The 21,702-nt window shown below is 56.0% G+C and overlaps 21 non-coding genes and 3 pseudogenes across 21 annotated transcripts; all 24 read right to left on the reverse strand.

Annotated features, from left to right (window-relative positions):
• Positions 1–409: 409 nt before the first annotated feature.
• On the reverse strand, positions 410–518 carry LOC140406080 (5S ribosomal RNA; annotated as a pseudogene).
• A 694-nt stretch (positions 519–1,212) lies between these two features.
• On the reverse strand, positions 1,213–1,331 carry LOC140405849 (5S ribosomal RNA). The gene has a single exon (XR_011938811.1). It is a non-coding gene; the product is annotated as a 5S ribosomal RNA (ribosomal RNA).
• Positions 1,332–2,025: 694 nt separating this feature from the next.
• On the reverse strand, positions 2,026–2,144 carry LOC140405850 (5S ribosomal RNA). The gene has a single exon (XR_011938812.1). It is a non-coding gene; the product is annotated as a 5S ribosomal RNA (ribosomal RNA).
• A 694-nt stretch (positions 2,145–2,838) lies between these two features.
• Positions 2,839–2,957, reverse strand: LOC140405941 (5S ribosomal RNA). Its single transcript, XR_011938899.1, has one exon. It is a non-coding gene; the product is annotated as a 5S ribosomal RNA (ribosomal RNA).
• A 694-nt stretch (positions 2,958–3,651) lies between these two features.
• LOC140405851 (5S ribosomal RNA) lies at positions 3,652–3,770 on the reverse strand. Its single transcript, XR_011938813.1, has one exon. It is a non-coding gene; the product is annotated as a 5S ribosomal RNA (ribosomal RNA).
• A 690-nt stretch (positions 3,771–4,460) lies between these two features.
• Positions 4,461–4,579, reverse strand: LOC140405852 (5S ribosomal RNA). Its single transcript, XR_011938814.1, has one exon. It is a non-coding gene; the product is annotated as a 5S ribosomal RNA (ribosomal RNA).
• Positions 4,580–5,273: 694 nt separating this feature from the next.
• LOC140405988 (5S ribosomal RNA) lies at positions 5,274–5,392 on the reverse strand. Its single transcript, XR_011938944.1, has one exon. It is a non-coding gene; the product is annotated as a 5S ribosomal RNA (ribosomal RNA).
• Positions 5,393–6,082: 690 nt separating this feature from the next.
• On the reverse strand, positions 6,083–6,201 carry LOC140405974 (5S ribosomal RNA). Its single transcript, XR_011938930.1, has one exon. It is a non-coding gene; the product is annotated as a 5S ribosomal RNA (ribosomal RNA).
• A 694-nt stretch (positions 6,202–6,895) lies between these two features.
• On the reverse strand, positions 6,896–7,014 carry LOC140405854 (5S ribosomal RNA). The gene has a single exon (XR_011938816.1). It is a non-coding gene; the product is annotated as a 5S ribosomal RNA (ribosomal RNA).
• Positions 7,015–7,704: 690 nt separating this feature from the next.
• On the reverse strand, positions 7,705–7,823 carry LOC140405855 (5S ribosomal RNA). Its single transcript, XR_011938817.1, has one exon. It is a non-coding gene; the product is annotated as a 5S ribosomal RNA (ribosomal RNA).
• A 694-nt stretch (positions 7,824–8,517) lies between these two features.
• Positions 8,518–8,636, reverse strand: LOC140405856 (5S ribosomal RNA). Its single transcript, XR_011938818.1, has one exon. It is a non-coding gene; the product is annotated as a 5S ribosomal RNA (ribosomal RNA).
• A 690-nt stretch (positions 8,637–9,326) lies between these two features.
• LOC140406035 (5S ribosomal RNA) lies at positions 9,327–9,445 on the reverse strand. Its single transcript, XR_011938989.1, has one exon. It is a non-coding gene; the product is annotated as a 5S ribosomal RNA (ribosomal RNA).
• Positions 9,446–10,139: 694 nt separating this feature from the next.
• Positions 10,140–10,258, reverse strand: LOC140405857 (5S ribosomal RNA). The gene has a single exon (XR_011938819.1). It is a non-coding gene; the product is annotated as a 5S ribosomal RNA (ribosomal RNA).
• A 694-nt stretch (positions 10,259–10,952) lies between these two features.
• On the reverse strand, positions 10,953–11,071 carry LOC140405858 (5S ribosomal RNA). Its single transcript, XR_011938820.1, has one exon. It is a non-coding gene; the product is annotated as a 5S ribosomal RNA (ribosomal RNA).
• A 694-nt stretch (positions 11,072–11,765) lies between these two features.
• Positions 11,766–11,884, reverse strand: LOC140405859 (5S ribosomal RNA). Its single transcript, XR_011938821.1, has one exon. It is a non-coding gene; the product is annotated as a 5S ribosomal RNA (ribosomal RNA).
• A 694-nt stretch (positions 11,885–12,578) lies between these two features.
• Positions 12,579–12,697, reverse strand: LOC140405860 (5S ribosomal RNA). The gene has a single exon (XR_011938822.1). It is a non-coding gene; the product is annotated as a 5S ribosomal RNA (ribosomal RNA).
• A 690-nt stretch (positions 12,698–13,387) lies between these two features.
• On the reverse strand, positions 13,388–13,506 carry LOC140405904 (5S ribosomal RNA). The gene has a single exon (XR_011938863.1). It is a non-coding gene; the product is annotated as a 5S ribosomal RNA (ribosomal RNA).
• A 2,924-nt stretch (positions 13,507–16,430) lies between these two features.
• LOC140406055 (5S ribosomal RNA) lies at positions 16,431–16,549 on the reverse strand. Its single transcript, XR_011939007.1, has one exon. It is a non-coding gene; the product is annotated as a 5S ribosomal RNA (ribosomal RNA).
• Positions 16,550–17,243: 694 nt separating this feature from the next.
• On the reverse strand, positions 17,244–17,362 carry LOC140406002 (5S ribosomal RNA). Its single transcript, XR_011938958.1, has one exon. It is a non-coding gene; the product is annotated as a 5S ribosomal RNA (ribosomal RNA).
• A 694-nt stretch (positions 17,363–18,056) lies between these two features.
• Positions 18,057–18,175, reverse strand: LOC140406069 (5S ribosomal RNA; annotated as a pseudogene).
• Positions 18,176–18,865: 690 nt separating this feature from the next.
• On the reverse strand, positions 18,866–18,984 carry LOC140405861 (5S ribosomal RNA). The gene has a single exon (XR_011938823.1). It is a non-coding gene; the product is annotated as a 5S ribosomal RNA (ribosomal RNA).
• Positions 18,985–19,674: 690 nt separating this feature from the next.
• LOC140406076 (5S ribosomal RNA) lies at positions 19,675–19,793 on the reverse strand (annotated as a pseudogene).
• A 690-nt stretch (positions 19,794–20,483) lies between these two features.
• On the reverse strand, positions 20,484–20,602 carry LOC140405863 (5S ribosomal RNA). Its single transcript, XR_011938824.1, has one exon. It is a non-coding gene; the product is annotated as a 5S ribosomal RNA (ribosomal RNA).
• A 690-nt stretch (positions 20,603–21,292) lies between these two features.
• On the reverse strand, positions 21,293–21,411 carry LOC140406029 (5S ribosomal RNA). The gene has a single exon (XR_011938983.1). It is a non-coding gene; the product is annotated as a 5S ribosomal RNA (ribosomal RNA).
• Positions 21,412–21,702: the final 291 nt, after the last annotated feature.

The raw sequence follows: 21,702 nt of genomic DNA on the forward strand, positions 1-21,702 counted from the left end.
TTCCACATTGCAACGCTGCGCACTTCTCTCAGCACAGCCAGCACAAGGGTCAGGCAGGCAATGCAAGCCAGCTCTCTCTTCTTTCGCTTTCCACACCAGCCCCAATGCCACAACTTGCATTCATGCGGCGCCTTCAGGCTAGGAGAACGTCCTGCCGACACACTGGCTTGCGGCCACACGGGCCAGCTGGCGGGCCCATCAAAGTGCAGCACGCCAAGGCAACTAACCGTGCTGCGTTGCAAAGGCCCGGCAAAGCTGCAGCAGCTGAATGGCCCGACCAAGCCGCCTGCCTGAGTTGAGCCCGCAGGCAAGTGTTGGGAGGAATGGCGAGGACGCAGAGAGCAGCAAAAGGTTGGCCTGCCTCTGGTGTGGAGAGTGCTTGGCGTGAGCAGTCTCTGCTGGCCGCAAAAGCCTACTGCACCTGGTATTCCCAGGCGGTCTCCCATCCAAGTACTAACCAGGCCTGAGTCTGCTTAGCTTCCGAGATCAGGCCTTTTCAGACTAGTATGGCCATAGGCATCTGCAGAACCGTCTTCTCACCTATTCAAGCTGGCCACGCTAGCACCCTCGCCACTTCTTCTTTCCGGTTGTTTTCAATTTTTTCTCTCTCTTTTTCTACTTCTACTTCTACTTCTCCTCCTCTTTCTCTCCTTCACCTGCTAATTCTAGCCTATATGCCTGATACGCGCTCCCCTTCATGCCGTCCCCACCTAGCTCTCTTTTTTCTTCTCCACCTCCCCAAGGAAAACTGCAAGCCCCGCCCATCTCACACCAGCCTGCCGCCTGCACGCTGCTGCCTTTCCACATTGCAACGCTGCGCACTTCTCTCAGCACAGCCAGCACAAGGGTCAGGCAGGCAATGCAAGCCAGCTCTCTCTTCCTTCGCTTTCCACACCAGCCCCAATGCCACAACTTGCATTCATGCGGCGCCTTCAGGCTAGGAGAGAGAACGTCCTGCCGACACACTGGCTTGCGGCCACACGGGCCAGCTGGCGTGCCCATCAAAGTGCAGCACGCCAAGGCACACAACCGTGCTGCGTTGCAAAGGCCCGGCAAAGCTGCAGCAGCTGAATGGCCCGACCAAGCCGCCTGCCTGAGTTGAGCCCGCAGGCAAGTGTTGGGAGGAATGGCGAGGACGCAGAGAGCAGCAAAAGGTTGGCCTGCCTCTGGTGTGGAGAGTGCTTGGCGTGAGCAGTCTCTGCTGGCCGCAAAAGCCTACTGCACCTGGTATTCCCAGGCGGTCTCCCATCCAAGTACTAACCAGGCCTGAGTCTGCTTAGCTTCCGAGATCAGACGAGATCGGGCGTTTTCAGACTAGTATGGCCGTAGGCATCTGCAGCACCGTCTTCTCGCCTATTCAAGCTGGCCACCCTAGCACCCTCGCCACTTCTTCTTTCCGGTTGTTTTCAATTTTTTCTCTCTCTTTTTCTACTTCTACTTCTACTTCTCCTCCTCTTTCTCTCCTTCACCTGCTAATTCTAGCCTATATGCCTGATACGCGCTCCCCTTCATGCCGTCCCCACCTAGCTCTCTTTTTTCTTCTCCACCTCCCCAAGGAAAACTGCAAGCCCCGCCCATCTCACACCAGCCTGCCGCCTGCACGCTGCTGCCTTTCCACATTGCAACGCTGCGCACTTCTCTCAGCACAGCCAGCACAAGGGTCAGGCAGGCAATGCAAGCCAGCTCTCTCTTCCTTCGCTTTCCACACCAGCCCCAATGCCACAACTTGCATTCATGCGGCGCCTTCAGGCTAGGAGAGAGAACGTCCTGCCGACACACTGGCTTGCGGCCACACGGGCCAGCTGGCGTGCCCATCAAAGTGCAGCACGCCAAGGCACACAACCGTGCTGCGTTGCAAAGGCCCGGCAAAGCTGCAGCAGCTGAATGGCCCGACCAAGCCGCCTGCCTGAGTTGAGCCCGCAGGCAAGTGTTGGGAGGAATGGCGAGGACGCAGAGAGCAGCAAAAGGTTGGCCTGCCTCTGGTGTGGAGAGTGCTTGGCGTGAGCAGTCTCTGCTGGCCGCAAAAGCCTACTGCACCTGGTATTCCCAGGCGGTCTCCCATCCAAGTACTAACCAGGCCTGAGTCTGCTTAGCTTCCGAGATCAGACGAGATCGGGCGTTTTCAGACTAGTATGGCCGTAGGCATCTGCAGCACCGTCTTCTCGCCTATTCAAGCTGGCCACCCTAGCACCCTCGCCACTTCTTCTTTCCGGTTGTTTTCAATTTTTTCTCTCTCTTTTTCTACTTCTACTTCTACTTCTCCTCCTCTTTCTCTCCTTCTCCTGCTAATTCTAGCCTATATGCCTGATACTCGCTCCCCTTCATGCCGTCCCCACCTAGCTCTCTTTTTTCTTCTCCACCTCCCCAAGGAAAACTGCAAGCCCCGCCCACCTCACACCAGCCTGCCGCCTGCACGCTGCTGCCTTTCCACATTGCAACGCTGCGCACTTCTCTCAGCACAGCCAGCACAAGGGTCAGGCAGGCAATGCAAGCCAGCTCTCTCTTCCTTCGCTTTCCACACCAGCCCCAATGCCACAACTTGCATTCATGCGGCGCCTTCAGGCTAGGAGAGAGAACGTCCTGCCGACACACTGGCTTGCGGCCACACGGGCCAGCTGGCGTGCCCATCAAAGTGCAGCACGCCAAGGCACACAACCGTGCTGCGTTGCAAAGGCCCGGCAAAGCTGCAGCAGCTGAATGGCCCGACCAAGCCGCCTGCCTGAGTTGAGCCCGCAGGCAAGTGTTGGGAGGAATGGCGAGGACGCAGAGAGCAGCAAAAGGTTGGCCTGCCTCTGGTGTGGAGAGTGCTTGGCGTGAGCAGTCACTGCTGGCCGCAAAAGCCTACTGCACCTGGTATTCCCAGGCGGTCTCCCATCCAAGTACTAACCAGGCCTGAGTCTACTTAGCTTCCGAGATCAGACGAGATCGGGCGTTTTCAGACTAGTATGGCCGTAGGCATCTGCAGCACCGTCTTCTCGCCTATTCAAGCTGGCCACCCTAGCACCCTCGCCACTTCTTCTTTCCGGTTGTTTTCAATTTTTTCTCTCTCTTTTTCTACTTCTACTTCTACTTCTCCTCCTCTTTCTCTCCTTCTCCTGCTAATTCTAGCCTATATGCCTGATACTCGCTCCCCTTCATGCCGTCCCCACCTAGCTCTCTTTTTTCTTCTCCACCTCCCCAAGGAAAACTGCAAGCCCCGCCCACCTCACACCAGCCTGCCGCCTGCACGCTGCTGCCTTTCCACATTGCAACGCTGCGCACTTCTCTCAGCACAGCCAGCACAAGGGTCAGGCAGGCAATGCAAGCCAGCTCTCTCTTCCTTCGCTTTCCACACCAGCCCCAATGCCACAACTTGCATTCATGCGGCGCCTTCAGGCTAGGAGAGAGAACGTCCTGCCGACACACTGGCTTGCGGCCACACGGGCCAGCTGGCGTGCCCATCAAAGTGCAGCATGCCAAGGCACACAACCGTGCTGCGTTGCAAAGGCCCGGCAAAGCTGCAGCAGCTGAATGGCCCGACCAAGCCGCCTGCCTGAGTTGAGCCCGCAGGCAAGTGTTGGGAGGAATGGCGAGGACGCAGAGAGCAGCAAAAGGTTGGCCTGCCTCTGGTGTGGAGAGTGCTTGGCGTGAGCAGTCACTGCTGGCCGCAAAAGCCTACTGCACCTGGTATTCCCAGGCGGTCTCCCATCCAAGTACTAACCAGGCCTGAGTCTGCTTAGCTTCCGAGATCAGACGAGATCGGGCGTTTTCAGACTAGTATGGCCGTAGGCATCTGCAGCACCGTCTTCTCGCCTATTCAAGCTGGCCACCCTAGCACCCTCGCCACTTCTTCTTTCCGGTTGTTTTCAATTTTTTCTCTCTCTTTTTCTACTTCTACTTCTACTTCTCCTCCTCTTTCTCTCCTTCTCCTGCTAATTCTAGCCTATATGCCTGATACTCGCTCCCCTTCATGCCGTCCCCACCTAGCTCTCTTTTTTCTTCTCCACCTCCCCAAGGAAAACTGCAAGCCCCGCCCACCTCACACCAGCCTGCCGCCTGCACGCTGCTGCCTTTCCACATTGCAACGCTGCGCACTTCTCTCAGCACAGCCAGCACAAGGGTCAGGCAGGCAATGCAAGCCAGCTCTCTCTTCCTTCGCTTTCCACACCAGCCCCAATGCCACAACTTGCATTCATGCGGCGCCTTCAGGCTAGGAGAACGTCCTGCCGACACACTGGCTTGCGGCCACACGGGCCAGCTGGCGGGCCCATCAAAGTGCAGCACGCCAAGGCACACAACCGTGCTGCGTTGCAAAGGCCCGGCAAAGCTGCAGCAGCTGAATGGCCCGACCAAGCCGCCTGCCTGAGTTGAGCCCGCAGGCTAGTGTTGGGAGGAATGGCGAGGACGCAGAGAGCAGCAAAAGGTTGGCCTGCCTCTGGTGTGGAGAGTGCTTGGCGTGAGCAGTCTCTGCTGGCCGCAAAAGCCTACTGCACCTGGTATTCCCAGGCGGTCTCCCATCCAAGTACTAACCAGGCCTGAGTCTGCTTAGCTTCCGAGATCAGACGAGATCGGGCGTTTTCAGACTAGTATGGCCGTAGGCATCTGCAGCACCGTCTTCTCGCCTATTCAAGCTGGCCACCCTAGCACCCTCGCCACTTCTTCTTTCCGGTTGTTTTCAATTTTTTCTCTCTCTTTTTCTACTTCTACTTCTACTTCTCCTCCTCTTTCTCTCCTTCTCCTGCTAATTCTAGCCTATATGCCTGATACTCGCTCCCCTTCATGCCATCCCCACCGAGCTCTCTTTTTTCTTCTCCACCTCCTCAAGGAAAACTGCAAGCCCCGCCTACCTCACACCAGCCTGCCGCCTGCACGCTGCTGCCTTTCCACATTGCAACGCTGCGCACTTCTCTCAGCACAGCCAGCACAAGGGTCAGGCAGGCAATGCAAGCCAGCTCTCTCTTCCTTCGCTTTCCACACCAGCCCCAATGCCACAACTTGCATTCATGCGGCGCCTTCAGGCTAGGAGAGAGAACGTCCTGCCGACACACTGGCTTGCGGCCACACGGGCCAGCTGGCGTGCCCATCAAAGTGCAGCATGCCAAGGCACACAACCGTGCTGCGTTGCAAAGGCCCGGCAAAGCTGCAGCAGCTGAATGGCCCGACCAAGCCGCCTGCCTGAGTTGAGCCCGCAGGCAAGTGTTGGGAGGAATGGCGAGGACGCAGAGAGCAGCAAAAGGTTGGCCTGCCTCTGGTGTGGAGAGTGCTTGGCGTGAGCAGTCACTGCTGGCCGCAAAAGCCTACTGCACCTGGTATTCCCAGGCGGTCTCCCACCCAAGTACTAACCAGGCCTGAGTCTGCTTAGTTTCCGAGATCAGACGAGATCGGGCGTTTTCAGACTAGTATGGCCGTAGGCATCTGCAGCACCGTCTTCTCGCCTATTCAAGCTGGCCACCCTAGCACCCTCGCCACTTCTTCTTTCCGGTTGTTTTCAATTTTTTCTCTCTCTTTTTCTACTTCTACTTCTACTTCTCCTCCTCTTTCTCTCCTTCTCCTGCTAATTCTAGCCTATATGCCTGATACTCGCTCCCCTTCATGCCGTCCCCACCTAGCTCTCTTTTTTCTTCTCCACCTCCCCAAGGAAAACTGCAAGCCCCGCCCACCTCACACCAGCCTGCCGCCTGCACGCTGCTGCCTTTCCACATTGCAACGCTGCGCACTTCTCTCAGCACAGCCAGCACAAGGGTCAGGCAGGCAATGCAAGCCAGCTCTCTCTTCCTTCGCTTTCCACACCAGCCCCAATGCCACAACTTGCATTCATGCGGCGCCTTCAGGCTAGGAGAACGTCCTGCCGACACACTGGCTTGCGGCCACACGGGCCAGCTGGCGGGCCCATCAAAGTGCAGCACGCCAAGGCACACAACCGTGCTGCGTTGCAAAGGCCCGGCAAAGCTGCAGCAGCTGAATGGCCCGACCAAGCCGCCTGCCTGAGTTGAGCCCGCAGGCTAGTGTTGGGAGGAATGGCGAGGACGCAGAGAGCAGCAAAAGGTTGGCCTGCCTCTGGTGTGGAGAGTGCTTGGCGTGAGCAGTCTCTGCTGGCCGCAAAAGCCTACTGCACCTGGTATTCCCAGGCGGTCTCCCATCCAAGTACTAACCAGGCCTGAGTCTGCTTAGTTTCCGAGATCAGACGAGATCGGGCGTTTTCAGACTAGTATGGCCGTAGGCATCTGCAGCACCCTCTTCTCGCCTATTCAAGCTGGCCACCCTAGCACCCTCGCCACTTCTTCTTTCCGGTTGTTTTCAATTTTTTCTCTCTCTTTTTCTACTTCTACTTCTACTTCTCCTCCTCTTTCTCTCCTTCTCCTGCTAATTCTAGCCTATATGCCTGATACTCGCTCCCCTTCATGCCATCCCCACCGAGCTCTCTTTTTTCTTCTCCACCTCCTCAAGGAAAACTGCAAGCCCCGCCTACCTCACACCAGCCTGCCGCCTGCACGCTGCTGCCTTTCCACATTGCAACGCTGCGCACTTCTCTCAGCACAGCCAGCACAAGGGTCAGGCAGGCAATGCAAGCCAGCTCTCTCTTCCTTCGCTTTCCACACCAGCCCCAATGCCACAACTTGCATTCATGCGGCGCCTTCAGGCTAGGAGAGAGAACGTCCTGCCGACACACTGGCTTGCGGCCACACGGGCCAGCTGGCGTGCCCATCAAAGTGCAGCACGCCAAGGCACACAACCGTGCTGCGTTGCAAAGGCCCGGCAAAGCTGCAGCAGCTGAATGGCCCGACCAAGCCGCCTGCCTGAGTTGAGCCCGCAGGCAAGTGTTGGGAGGAATGGCGAGGACGCAGAGAGCAGCAAAAGGTTGGCCTGCCTCTGGTGTGGAGAGTGCTTGGCGTGAGCAGTCACTGCTGGCCGCAAAAGCCTACTGCACCTGGTATTCCCAGGCGGTCTCCCATCCAAGTACTAACCAGGCCTGAGTCTGCTTAGCTTCCGAGATCAGACGAGATCGGGCGTTTTCAGACTAGTATGGCCGTAGGCATCTGCAGCACCGTCTTCTCGCCTATTCAAGCTGGCCACCCTAGCACCCTCGCCACTTCTTCTTTCCGGTTGTTTTCAATTTTTTCTCTCTCTTTTTCTACTTCTACTTCTACTTCTCCTCCTCTTTCTCTCCTTCTCCTGCTAATTCTAGCCTATATGCCTGATACTCGCTCCCCTTCATGCCGTCCCCACCTAGCTCTCTTTTTTCTTCTCCACCTCCCCAAGGAAAACTGCAAGCCCCGCCCACCTCACACCAGCCTGCCGCCTGCACGCTGCTGCCTTTCCACATTGCAACGCTGCGCACTTCTCCCAGCACAGCCAGCACAAGGGTCAGGCAGGCAATGCAAGCCAGCTCTCTCTTCCTTCGCTTTCCACACCAGCCCCAATGCCACAACTTGCATTCATACGGCGCCTTCAGGCTAGGAGAACGTCCTGCCGACACACTGGCTTGCGGCCACACGGGCCAGCTGGCGGGCCCATCAAAGTGCAGCACGCCAAGGCACCCAACCGTGCTGCGTTGCAAAGGCCCGGCAAAGCTGCAGCAGCTGAATGGCCCGACCAAGCCGCCTGCCTGAGTTGAGCCCGCAGGCAAGTGTTGGGAGGAATGGCGAGGACGCAGAGAGCAGCAAAAGGTTGGCCTGCCTCTGGTGTGGAGAGTGCTTGGCGTGAGCAGTCTCTGCTGGCCGCAAAAGCCTACTGCACCTGGTATTCCCAGGCGGTCTCCCATCCAAGTACTAACCAGGCCTGAGTCTGCTTAGCTTCCGAGATCAGACGAGATCGGGCGTTTTCAGACTAGTATGGCCGTAGGCATCTGCAGCACCGTCTTCTCGCCTATTCAAGTTGGCCACCCTAGCACCCTCGCCACTTCTTCTTTCCGGTTGTTTTCAATTTTTTCTCTCTCTTTTTCTACTTCTACTTCTACTTCTCCTCCTCTTTCTCTCCTTCTCCTGCTAATTCTAGCCTATATGCCTGATACTCGCTCCCCTTCATGCCGTCCCCACCTAGCTCTCTTTTTTCTTCTCCACCTCCCCAAGGAAAACTGCAAGCCCCGCCCACCTCACACCAGCCTGCCGCCTGCACGCTGCTGCCTTTCCACATTGCAACGCTGCGCACTTCTCTCAGCACAGCCAGCACAAGGGTCAGGCAGGCAATGCAAGCCAGCTCTCTCTTCCTTCGCTTTCCACACCAGCCCCAATGCCACAACTTGCATTCATGCGGCGCCTTCAGGCTAGGAGAGAGAACGTCCTGCCGACACACTGGCTTGCGGCCACACGGGCCAGCTGGCGTGCCCATCAAAGTGCAGCACGCCAAGGCAACTAACCGTGCTGCGTTGCAAAGGCCCGGCAAAGCTGCAGCAGCTGAATGGCCCGACCAAGCCGCCTGCCTGAGTTGAGCCCGCAGGCAAGTGTTGGGAGGAATGGCGAGGACGCAGAGAGCAGCAAAAGGTTGGCCTGCCTCTGGTGTGGAGAGTGCTTGGCGTGAGCAGTCACTGCTGGCCGCAAAAGCCTACTGCACCTGGTATTCCCAGGCGGTCTCCCATCCAAGTACTAACCAGGCCTGAGTCTGCTTAGCTTCCGAGATCAGACGAGATCGGGCGTTTTCAGACTAGTATGGCCGTAGGCATCTGCAGCACCGTCTTCTCGCCTATTCAAGCTGGCCACCCTAGCACCCTCGCCACTTCTTCTTTCCGGTTGTTTTCAATTTTTTCTCTCTCTTTTTCTACTTCTACTTCTACTTCTCCTCCTCTTTCTCTCCTTCTCCTGCTAATTCTAGCCTATATGCCTGATACTCGCTCCCCTTCATGCCGTCCCCACCTAGCTCTCTTTTTTCTTCTCCACCTCCCCAAGGAAAACTGCAAGCCCCGCCCACCTCACACCAGCCTGCCGCCTGCACGCTGCTGCCTTTCCACATTGCAACGCTGCGCACTTCTCTCAGCACAGCCAGCACAAGGGTCAGGCAGGCAATGCAAGCCAGCTCTCTCTTCCTTCGCTTTCCACACCAGCCCCAATGCCACAACTTGCATTCATGCGGCGCCTTCAGGCTAGGAGAACGTCCTGCCGACACACTGGCTTGCGGCCACACGGGCCAGCTGGCTGGCCCATCAAAGTGCAGCACGCCAAGGCAAATAACCGTGCTGCGTTGCAAAGGCCCGGCAAAGCTGCAGCAGCTGAATGGCCCGACCAAGCCGCCTGCCTGAGTTGAGCCCGCAGGCAAGTGTTGGGAGGAATGGCGAGGACGCAGAGAGCAGCAAAAGGTTGGCCTGCCTCTGGTGTGGAGAGTGCTTGGCGTGAGCAGTCTCTGCTGGCCGCAAAAGCCTACTGCACCTGGTATTCCCAGGCGGTCTCCCATCCAAGTACTAACCAGGCCTGAGTCTGCTTAGCTTCCGAGATCAGACGAGATCAGGCCTTTTCAGACTAGTATGGCCATAGGCATCTGCAGCACCGTCTTCTCACCTATTCAAGCTGGCCACGCTAGCACCCTCGCCACTTCTTCTTTCCGGTTGTTTTCAATTTTTTCTCTCTCTTTTTCTACTTCTACTTCTACTTCTCCTCCTCTTTCTCTCCTTCACCTGCTAATTCTAGCCTATATGCCTGATACGCGCTCCCCTTCATGCCGTCCCCACCTAGCTCTCTTTTTTCTTCTCCACCTCCCCAAGGAAAACTGCAAGCCCCGCCCATCTCACACCAGCCTGCCGCCTGCACGCTGCTGCCTTTCCACATTGCAACGCTGCGCACTTCTCTCAGCACAGCCAGCACAAGGGTCAGGCAGGCAATGCAAGCCAGCTCTCTCTTCCTTCGCTTTCCACACCAGCCCCAATGCCACAACTTGCATTCATGCGGCGCCTTCAGGCTAGGAGAGAGAACGTCCTGCCGACACACTGGCTTGCGGCCACACGGGCCAGCTGGCGTGCCCATCAAAGTGCAGCACGCCAAGGCACCCAACCGTGCTGCGTTGCAAAGGCCCGGCAAAGCTGCAGCAGCTGAATGGCCCGACCAAGCCGCCTGCCTGAGTTGAGCCCGCAGGCAAGTGTTGGGAGGAATGGCGAGGACGCAGAGAGCAGCAAAAGGTTGGCCTGCCTCTGGTGTGGAGAGTGCTTGGCGTGAGCAGTCTCTGCTGGCCGCAAAAGCCTACTGCACCTGGTATTCCCAGGCGGTCTCCCATCCAAGTACTAACCAGGCCTGAGTCTGCTTAGCTTCCGAGATCAGACGAGATCGGGCGTTTTCAGACTAGTATGGCCGTAGGCATCTGCAGCACCGTCTTCTCGCCTATTCAAGCCGGCCACCCTAGCACCCTCGCCACTTCTTCTTTCCGGTTGTTTTCAATTTTTTCTCTCTCTTTTTCTACTTCTACTTCTACTTCTCCTCCTCTTTCTCTCCTTCTCCTGCTAATTCTAGCCTATATGCCTGATACTCGCTCCCCTTCATGCCGTCCCCACCTAGCTCTCTTTTTTCTTCTCCACCTCCCCAAGGAAAACTGCAAGCCCCGCCCACCTCACACCAGCCTGCCGCCTGCACGCTGCTGCCTTTCCACATTGCAACGCTGCGCACTTCTCTCAGCACAGCCAGCACAAGGGTCAGGCAGGCAATGCAAGCCAGCTCTCTCTTCCTTCGCTTTCCACACCAGCCCCAATGCCACAACTTGCATTCATGCGGCGCCTTCAGGCTAGGAGAGAGAACGTCCTGCCGACACACTGGCTTGCGGCCACACGGGCCAGCTGGCGTGCCCATCAAAGTGCAGCATGCCAAGGCACACAACCGTGCTGCGTTGCAAAGGCCCGGCAAAGCTGCAGCAGCTGAATGGCCCGACCAAGCCGCCTGCCTGAGTTGAGCCCGCAGGCAAGTGTTGGGAGGAATGGCGAGGACGCAGAGAGCAGCAAAAGGTTGGCCTGCCTCTGGTGTGGAGAGTGCTTGGCGTGAGCAGTCACTGCTGGCCGCAAAAGCCTACTGCACCTGGTATTCCCAGGCGGTCTCCCATCCAAGTACTAACCAGGCCTGAGTCTGCTTAGCTTCCGAGATCAGACGAGATCGGGCGTTTTCAGACTAGTATGGCCGTAGGCATCTGCAGCACCGTCTTCTCGCCTATTCAAGCTGGCCACCCTAGCACCCTCGCCACTTCTTCTTTCCGGTTGTTTTCAATTTTTTCTCTCTCTTTTTCTACTTCTACTTCTACTTCTCCTCCTCTTTCTCTCCTTCTCCTGCTAATTCTAGCCTATATGCCTGATACTCGCTCCCCTTCATGCCGTCCCCACCTAGCTCTCTTTTTTCTTCTCCACCTCCCCAAGGAAAACTGCAAGCCCCGCCCACCTCACACCAGCCTGCCGCCTGCACGCTGCTGCCTTTCCACATTGCAACGCTGCGCACTTCTCTCAGCACAGCCAGCACAAGGGTCAGGCAGGCAATGCAAGCCAGCTCTCTCTTCCTTCGCTTTCCACACCAGCCCCAATGCCACAACTTGCATTCATGCGGCGCCTTCAGGCTAGGAGAGAGAACGTCCTGCCGACACACTGGCTTGCGGCCACACGGGCCAGCTGGCGGGCCCATCAAAGTGCAGCACGCCAAGGCACCCAACCGTGCTGCGTTGCAAAGGCCCGGCAAAGCTGCAGCAGCTGAATGGCCCGACCAAGCCGCCTGCCTGAGTTGAGCCCGCAGGCTAGTGTTGGGAGGAATGGCGAGGACGCAGAGAGCAGCAAAAGGTTGGCCTGCCTCTGGTGTGGAGAGTGCTTGGCGTGAGCAGTCTCTGCTGGCCGCAAAAGCCTACTGCACCTGGTATTCCCAGGCGGTCTCCCATCCAAGTACTAACCAGGCCTGAGTCTGCTTAGCTTCCGAGATCAGACGAGATCGGGCGTTTTCAGACTAGTATGGCCGTAGGCATCTGCAGCACCGTCTTCTCGCCTATTCAAGCTGGCCACCCTAGCACCCTCGCCACTTCTTCTTTCCGGTTGTTTTCAATTTTTTCTCTCTCTTTTTCTACTTCTACTTCTACTTCTCCTCCTCTTTCTCTCCTTCTCCTGCTAATTCTAGCCTATATGCCTGATACTCGCTCCCCTTCATGCCATCCCCACCGAGCTCTCTTTTTTCTTCTCCACCTCCTCAAGGAAAACTGCAAGCCCCGCCTACCTCACACCAGCCTGCCGCCTGCACGCTGCTGCCTTTCCACATTGCAACGCTGCGCACTTCTCTCAGCACAGCCAGCACAAGGGTCAGGCAGGCAATGCAAGCCAGCTCTCTCTTCCTTCGCTTTCCACACCAGCCCCAATGCCACAACTTGCATTCATGCGGCGCCTTCAGGCTAGGAGAGAGAACGTCCTGCCGACACACTGGCTTGCGGCCACACGGGCCAGCTGGCGTGCCCATCAAAGTGCAGCACGCCAAGGCACACAACCGTGCTGCGTTGCAAAGGCCCGGCAAAGCTGCAGCAGCTGAATGGCCCGACCAAGCCGCCTGCCTGAGTTGAGCCCGCAGGCAAGTGTTGGGAGGAATGGCGAGGACGCAGAGAGCAGCAAAAGGTTGGCCTGCCTCTGGTGTGGAGAGTGCTTGGCGTGAGCAGTCACTGCTGGCCGCAAAAGCCTACTGCACCTGGTATTCCCAGGCGGTCTCCCATCCAAGTACTAACCAGGCCTGAGTCTGCTTAGCTTCCGAGATCAGACGAGATCGGGCGTTTTCAGACTAGTATGGCCGTAGGCATCTGCAGCACCGTCTTCTCGCCTATTCAAGCTGGCCACCCTAGCACCCTCGCCACTTCTTCTTTCCGGTTGTTTTCAATTTTTTCTCTCTCTTTTTCTACTTCTACTTCTACTTCTCCTCCTCTTTCTCTCCTTCTCCTGCTAATTCTAGCCTATATGCCTGATACTCGCTCCCCTTCATGCCGTCCCCACCTAGCTCTCTTTTTTCTTCTCCACCTCCCCAAGGAAAACTGCAAGCCCCGCCCACCTCACACCAGCCTGCCGCCTGCACGCTGCTGCCTTTCCACATTGCAACGCTGCGCACTTCTCTCAGCACAGCCAGCACAAGGGTCAGGCAGGCAATGCAAGCCAGCTCTCTCTTCCTTCGCTTTCCACACCAGCCCCAATGCCACAACTTGCATTCATACGGCGCCTTCAGGCTAGGAGAACGTCCTGCCGACACACTGGCTTGCGGCCACACGGGCCAGCTGGCGGGCCCATCAAAGTGCAGCACGCCAAGGCACCCAACCGTGCTGCGTTGCAAAGGCCCGGCAAAGCTGCAGCAGCTGAATGGCCCGACCAAGCCGCCTGCCTGAGTTGAGCCCGCAGGCAAGTGTTGGGAGGAATGGCGAGGACGCAGAGAGCAGCAAAAGGTTGGCCTGCCTCTGGTGTGGAGAGTGCTTGGCGTGAGCAGTCTCTGCTGGCCGCAAAAGCCTACTGCACCTGGTATTCCCAGGCGGTCTCCCATCCAAGTACTAACCAGGCCTGAGTCTGCTTAGCTTCCGAGATCAGACGAGATCGGGCGTTTTCAGACAAGTATGGCCGTAGGCATCTGCAGCACCGTCTTCTCGCCTATTCAAGTTGGCCACCCTAGCACCCTCGCCACTTCTTCTTTCCGGTTGTTTTCAATTTTTTCTCTCTCTTTTTCTACTTCTACTTCTACTTCTCCTCCTCTTTCTCTCCTTCTCCTGCTAATTCTAGCCTATATGCCTGATACTCGCTCCCCTTCATGCCGTCCCCACCTAGCTCTCTTTTTTCTTCTCCACCTCCCCAAGGAAAACTGCAAGCCCCGCCCACCTCACACCAGCCTGCCGCCTGCACGCTGCTGCCTTTCCACATTGCAACGCTGCGCACTTCTCTCAGCACAGCCAGCACAAGGGTCAGGCAGGCAATGAACAAACAAAGAACAAAGAAATGTACAGCACAGGAACAGGCCCTTCGGCCCTCCAAGCCCGTGCCGACCATACTGCCCGACTAAACTACAATCTTCTACACTTCCTGGGTCCGTATCCTTCTATTCCCATCCTATTCATATATTTGTCAAGATGCCCCTTAAATGTCCCTATCGTCCCTGCCTCCACTACCTCCTCCGGTAGTGAGTTCCAGGCACCCACTACCCTCTGCGTAAAAAACTTGCCTCGTACATCTACTCTAAACTTTGCCCCTCTCACCTTAAACCTATGCCCCCTAGTAATTGACCCCTCTACCCTGGGGAAAAGCCTCTGACTATCCACTCTGTCTATGCCCCTCATAATTTTGTATACCTCTATCAGGTCGCCCCTCAACCTCCTTCGTTCCAGTGAGAACAAACCGAGTTTATTCAATCGCTCCTCATAGCTTATGCCCTCCATACCAGGCAACATTCTGGTAAATCTCTTCTGCACCCTCTCTAAAGCCTCCACATCCTTCTGGTAGTGTGGCGACCAGAATTGAACACTATACTCCAAGTGTGGCCTAACTAAGGTTCTATACAGCTGCAACATGACTTGCCAATTCTTATACTCAATGCCCCGGCCAATGAAGGCAAGCATGCCGTATGCCTTCTTGACTACCTTCTCCACCTGTGTAGCCCCTTTCAGTGATCTGTGGACCTGTACTCCTAGATCTCTTTGACTTTCAATACTCCTGAGGGTTCTACCATTCACTGTATATTCCCTACCTGCATTAGCCCTTCCAAAATGCATTACCTCACATTTGTCCAGGTTAAACTCCATCTGCCATCTCTCCGCCCAAGTCTCCAGACAATCTAAATCCTGCTGTATCCTCAGACAGTCCTCATCGCTATCCGCAATTCCACCAACCTTTGTGTCGTCTGCAAACTTACTAATCAGACCAGTTACATTTTCCTCCAAATCATTTATATATACTACAAAGAGCAAAGGTCCCAGCACTGATCCCTGTGGAACACCACTGGTCACAGCCCTCCAATTAGAAAAGCATCCCTCCATTGCTACCCTCTGCCTTCTATGGCCTAGCCAGTTCTGTATCCACCTTGCCAGTTCACCCCTGATCCCGTGTGACTTCACCTTTTGTACTAGTCTACCATGAGGGACCTTGTCAAAGGCCTTACTGAAGTCCATATAGACAACATCTACTGCCCTACCTGCATCAATCATCTTAGTGACCTCCTCAAAAAACTCGATCAAGTTAGTGAGACACGACCTCCCCTTCACAAAACCGTGCTGCCTCTCACTAATACGTCCATTTGCTTCCAAATGGGAGTAGATCCTGTCTCGAAGAATTCTCTCCAGTAATTTCCCTACCACTGAAGTAAGGCTCACCGGCCTGTAGTTCCCGGGATTATCCCTGCCACCCTTCTTAAACAGAGGAACAACATTGGCTATTCTCCAGTCCTCCGGGACATCCCCTGAAGACAGCGAGGATCCAAAGATTTCTGTCAAGGCCTCAGCAATTTCCTCTCCAGCCTCCTTCAGTATTCTGGGGTAGATCCCATCCGGCCCTGGGGACTTATCTACCTTAATATTTTTTAAGACACCCAACACCTCGTCTTTTTGGATCACAATGTGACCCAGGCTATCTACACCCCCTTCTCCAGACTCAACATCTACCAATTCCTTCTCTTTGGTGAATACTGATGCAAAGTATTCATTTAGTACCTCGCCCATTTCCTCTGGCTCCACACATAGATTCCCTTGCCTATCCTTCAGTGGGCCAACCCTTTCCCTGGCTACCCTCTTGCTTTTTATGTAAGTGTAAAAAGCCTTGGGATTTTCCTTAACCCTATTTGCCAATGACTTTTCATGACCCCTTCTAGCCCTCCTGACTCCTTGCTTAAGTTCCTTCCTACTTTCCTTATATGCCACACAGGCTTCGTCTGTTCCCAGCCTTTTAGCCCTGACAAATGCCTCCTTTTTCTTTTTGACGAGGCCTACAATATCATTCGTCATCCAAGGTTCCCGAAAATTGCCGTATTTATCTTTCTTCCTCACAGGAACATGCCTGTCCTGTATTCCTTTCAACTGACACTTGAAAGCCTCCCACATGTCAGATGTTGATTTGCCCTCAAACATCCGCCCCCAATCTATGTTCTTCAGGTCCCGCCTAATATTGTTATAATTAGCCTTCCCCCAATTTAGCACATTCATCCTCGGACCACTCTTATCCTTGCAAGCCAGCTCTCTCTTCCTTCGCTTTCCACACCAGCCCCAATGCCACAACTTGCATTCATGCGGCGCCTTCAGGCTAGGAGAACGTCCTGCCGACACACTGGCTTGCGGCCACACGGGCCAGCTGGCGGGCCCATCAAAGTGCAGCACGCCAGGGCAACTAACCGTGCTGCGTTGCAAAGGCCCGGCAAAGCTGCAGCAGCTGAATGGCCCGACCAAGCCGCCTGCCTGAGTTGAGCCCGCAGGCAAGTGTTGGGAGGAATGGCGAGGACGCAGAGAGCAGCAAAAGGTTGGCCTGCCTCTGGTGTGGAGAGTGCTTGGCGTGAGCAGTCTCTGCTGGCCGCAAAAGCCTACTGCACCTGGTATTCCCAGGCGGTCTCCCATCCAAGTACTAACCAGGCCTGAGTCTGCTTAGCTTCCGAGATCAGACGAGATCAGGCCTTTTCAGACTAGTAAGGCCATAGGCATCTGCAGCACCGTCTTCTCACCTATTCAAGCTGGCCACGCTAGCACCCTCGCCACTTCTTCTTTCCGGTTGTTTTCAATTTTTTCTCTCTCTTTTTCTACTTCTACTTCTACTTCTCCTCCTCTTTCTCTCCTTCACCTGCTAATTCTAGCCTATATGCCTGATACGCGCTCCCCTTCATGCCGTCCCCACCTAGCTCTCTTTTTTCTTCTCCACCTCCCCAAGGAAAACTGCAAGCCCCGCCCATCTCACACCAGCCTGCCGCCTGCACGCTGCTGCCTTTCCACATTGCAACGCTGCGCACTTCTCTCAGCACAGCCAGCACAAGGGTCAGGCAGGCAATGCAAGCCAGCTCTCTCTTCCTTCGCTTTCCACACCAGCCCCAATGCCACAACTTGCATTCATGCGGCGCCTTCAGGCTAGGAGAGAGAACGTCCTGCCGACACACTGGCTTGCGGCCACACGGGCCAGCTGGCGTGCCCATCAAAGTGCAGCACGCCAAGGCACCCAACCGTGCTGCGTTGCAAAGGCCCGGCAAAGCTGCAGCAGCTGAATGGCCCGACCAAGCCGCCTGCCTGAGTTGAGCCCGCAGGCAAGTGTTGGGAGGAATGGCGAGGACGCAGAGAGCAGCAAAAGGTTGGCCTGCCTCTGGTGTGGAGAGTGCTTGGCGTGAGCAGTCTCTGCTGGCCGCAAAAGCCTACTGCACCTGGTATTCCCAGGCGGTCTCCCATTCAAGTACTAACCAGGCCTGAGTCTGCTTAGTTTCCGAGATCAGACGAGATCGGGCGTTTTCAGACTAGTATGGCCGTAGGCATCTGCAGCACCGTCTTCTCGCCTATTCAAGCTGGCCACCCTAGCACCCTCGCCACTTCTTCTTTCCGGTTGTTTTCAATTTTTTCTCTCTCTTTTTCTACTTCTACTTCTACTTCTCCTCCTCTTTCTCTCCTTCTCCTGCTAATTCTAGCCTATATGCCTGATACTAGCTCCCCTTCATGCCGTCCCCACCTAGCTCTCTTTTTTCTTCTCCACCTCCCCAAGGAAAACTGCAAGCCCCGCCCACCTCACACCAGCCTGCCGCCTGCACGCTGCTGCCTTTCCACATTGCAACGCTGCGCACTTCTCTCAGCACAGCCAGCACAAGGGTCAGGCAGGCAATGCAAGCCAGCTCTCTCTTCCTTCGCTTTCCACACCAGCCCCAATGCCACAACTTGCATTCATGCGGCGCCTTCAGGCTAGGAGAGAGAACGTCCTGCCGACACACTGGCTTGCGGCCACACGGGCCAGCTGGCGGGCCCATCAAAGTGCAGCACGCCAAGGCACCCAACCGTGCTGCGTTGCAAAGGCCCGGCAAAGCTGCAGCAGCTGAATGGCCCGACCAAGCCGCCTGCCTGAGTTGAGCCCGCAGGCAAGTGTTGGGAGGAATGGCGAGGACGCAGAGAGCAGCAAAAGGTTGGCCTGCCTCTGGTGTGGAGAGTGCTTGGCGTGAGCAGTCTCTGCTGGCCGCAAAAGCCTACTGCACCTGGTATTCCCAGGCGGTCTCCCATCCAATTACTAACCAGACCTGAGTCTGCTTAGCTTCCGAGATCAGACGAGATAGGGCGTTTTCAGACTAGCATGGCCATAGGCATCTGCAGCACCGTCTTCTCACCTATTCAAGCTGGCCACGCTAGCACCCTCGCAACTTCTTCTTTCCGGTTGTTTTCAATTTTTTCTCTCTCTTTTTCTACTTCTACTTCTACTTCTCCTCCTCTTTCTCTCCTTCTCCTGCTAATTCTAGCCTATATGCCTGATACTCGCTCCCCTTCATGCCGTCCCCACCTAGCTCTCTTTTTTCTTCTCCACCTCCCCAAGGAAAACTGCAAGCCCCGCCCACCTCACACCAGCCTGCCGCCTGCACGCTGCTGCCTTTCCACATTGCAACGCTGCGCACTTCTCTCAGCACAGCCAGCACAAGGGTCAGGCAGGCAATGCAAGCCAGCTCTCTCTTCCTTCGCTTTCCACACCAGCCCCAATGCCACAACTTGCATTCATGCGGCGCCTTCAGGCTAGGAGAACGTCCTGCCGACACACTGGCTTGCGGCCACACGGGCCAGCTGGCTGGCCCATCAAAGTGCAGCACGCCAAGGCAACTAACCGTGCTGCGTTGCAAAGGCCCGGCAAAGCTGCAGCAGCTGAATGGCCCGACCAAGCCGCCTGCCTGAGTTGAGCCCGCAGGCAAGTGTTGGGAGGAATGGCGAGGACGCAGAGAGCAGCAAAAGGTTGGCCTGCCTCTGGTGTGGAGAGTGCTTGGCGTGAGCAGTCACTGCTGGCCGCAAAAGCCTACTGCACCTGGTATTCCCAGGCGGTCTCCCATCCAAGTACTAACCAGGCCTGAGTCTGCTTAGCTTCCGAGATCAGACGAGATCGGGCGTTTTCAGACTAGTATGGCCGTAGGCATCTGCAGCACCGTCTTCTCGCCTATTCAAGCTGGCCACCCTAGCACCCTCGCCACTTCTTCTTTCCGGTTGTTTTCAATTTTTTCTCTCTCTTTTTCTACTTCTACTTCTACTTCTCCTCCTCTTTCTCTCCTTCTCCTGCTAATTCTAGCCTATATGCCTGATACTCGCTCCCCTTCATGCCGTCCCCACCTAGCTCTCTTTTTTCTTCTCCACCTCCCCAAGGAAAACTGCAAGCCCCGCCCACCTCACACCAGCCTGCCGCCTGCACGCTGCTGCCTTTCCACATTGCAACGCTGCGCACTTCTCTCAGCACAGCCAGCACAAGGGTCAGGCAGGCAATGCAAGCCAGCTCTCTCTTCCTTCGCTTTCCACACCAGCCCCAATGCCACAACTTGCATTCATGCGGCGCCTTCAGGCTAGGAGAACGTCCTGCCGACACACTGGCTTGCGGCCACACGGGCCAGCTGGCGGGCCCATCAAAGTGCAGCACGCCAAGGCACCCAACCGTGCTGCGTTGCAAAGGCCCGGCAAAGCTGCAGCAGCTGAATGGCCCGACCAAGCCGCCTGCCTGAGTTGAGCCCGCAGGCAAGTGTTGGGAGGAATGGCGAGGACGCAGAGAGCAGCAAAAGGTTGGCCTGCCTCTGGTGTGGAGAGTGCTTGGCGTGAGCAGTCTCTGCTGGCCGCAAAAGCCTACTGCACCTGGTATTCCCAGGCGGTCTCCCATCCAATTACTAACCAGACCTGAGTCTGCTTAGCTTCCGAGATCAGACGAGATAGGGCGTTTTCAGTCTAGCATGGCCATAGGCATCTGCAGCACCGTCTTCTCACCTATTCAAGCTGGCCACGCTAGCACCCTCGCAACTTCTTCTTTCCGGTTGTTTTCAATTTTTTCTCTCTCTTTTTCTACTTCTACTTCTACTTCTCCTCCTCTTTCTCTCCTTCTCCTGCTAATTCTAGCCTATATGCCTGATACTCGCTCCCCTTCATGCCGTCCCCACCTAGCTCTCTTTTTTCTTCTCCACCTCCCCAAGGAAAACTGCAAGCCCCGCCCACCTCACACCAGCCTGCCGCCTGCACGCTGCTGCCTTTCCACATTGCAACGCTGCGCACTTCTCTCAGCACAGCCAGCACAAGGGTCAGGCAGGCAATGCAAGCCAGCTCTCTCTTCCTTCGCTTTCCACACCAGCCCCAATGCCACAACTTGCATTCATGCGGCGCCTTCAGGCTAGGAGAACGTCCTGCCGACACACTGGCTTGCGGCCACACGGGCCAGCTGGCTGGCCCATCAAAGTGCAGCACGCCAAGGCAACTAACCGTGCTGCGTTGCAAAGGCCCGGCAAAGCTGCAGCAGCTGAATGGCCCGACCAAGCCGCCTGCCTGAGTTGAGCCCGCAGGCAAGTGTTGGGAGGAATGGCGAGGACGCAGAGAGCAGCAAAAGGTTGGCCTGCCTCTGGTGTGGAGAGTGCTTGGCGTGAGCAGTCACTGCTGGCCGCAAAAGCCTACTGCACCTGGTATTCCCAGGCGGTCTCCCATCCAAGTACTAACCAGGCCTGAGTCTGCTTAGCTTCCGAGATCAGACGAGATCGGGCGTTTTCAGACTAGTATGGCCGTAGGCATCTGCAGCACCGTCTTCTCGCCTATTCAAGCTGGCCACCCTAGCACCCTCGCCACTTCTTCTTTCCGGTTGTTTTCAATTTTTTCTCTCTCTTTTTCTACTTCTACTTCTACTTCTCCTCCTCTTTCTCTCCTTCTCCTGCTAATTCTAGCCTATATGCCTGATACTCGCTCCCCTTCATGCCGTCCCCACCTAGCTCTCTTTTTTCTTCTCCACCTCCCCAAGGAAAACTGCAAGCCCCGCCCACCTCACACCAGCCTGCCGCCTGCACGCTGCTGCCTTTCCACATTGCAACGCTGCGCACTTCTCTCAGCACAGCCAGCACAAGGGTCAGGCAGGCAATGCAAGCCAGCTCTCTCTTCCTTCGCTTTCCACACCAGCCCCAATGCCACAACTTGCATTCATGCGGCGCCTTCAGGCTAGGAGAACGTCCTGCCGACACACTGGCTTGCGGCCACACGGGCCAGCTGGCGGGCCCATCAAAGTGCAGCACGCCAAGGCACCCAACCGTGCTGCGTTGCAAAGGCCCGGCAAAGCTGCAGCAGCTGAATGGCCCGACCAAGCCGCCTGCCTGAGTTGAGCCCGCAGGCAAGTGTTGGGAGGAATGGCGAGGACGCAGAGAGCAGCAAAAGGTTGGCCTGCCTCTGGTGTGGAGAGTGCTTGGCGTGAGCAGTCTCTGCTGGCCGCAAAAGCCTACTGCACCTGGTATTCCCAGGCGGTCTCCCATCCAAGTACTAACCAGGGCTGAGTCTGCTTAGTTTCCGAGATCAGACGAGATCGGGCGTTTTCAGACTAGTATGGCCGTAGGCATCTGCAGCACCGTCTTCTCGCCTATTCAAGTTGGCCACCCTAGCACCCTCGCCACTTCTTCTTTCCGGTTGTTTTCAATTTTTTCTCTCTCTTTTTCTACTTCTACTTCTACTTCTCCTCCTCTTTCTCTCCTTCTCCTGCTAATTCTAGCCTATATGCCTGATACTCGCTCCCCTTCATGCCGTCCCCACCTAGCTCTCTTTTTTCTTCTCCACCTCCCCAAGGAAAACTGCAAGCCCCGCCCACCTCACACCAGCCTGCCGCCTGCACGCTGCTGCCTTTCCACATTG

This window comes from Scyliorhinus torazame, unplaced genomic scaffold (assembly GCF_047496885.1).
Source record: "Scyliorhinus torazame isolate Kashiwa2021f unplaced genomic scaffold, sScyTor2.1 scaffold_246, whole genome shotgun sequence".
Lineage (NCBI taxonomy): Eukaryota > Metazoa > Chordata > Chondrichthyes > Carcharhiniformes > Scyliorhinidae > Scyliorhinus > Scyliorhinus torazame.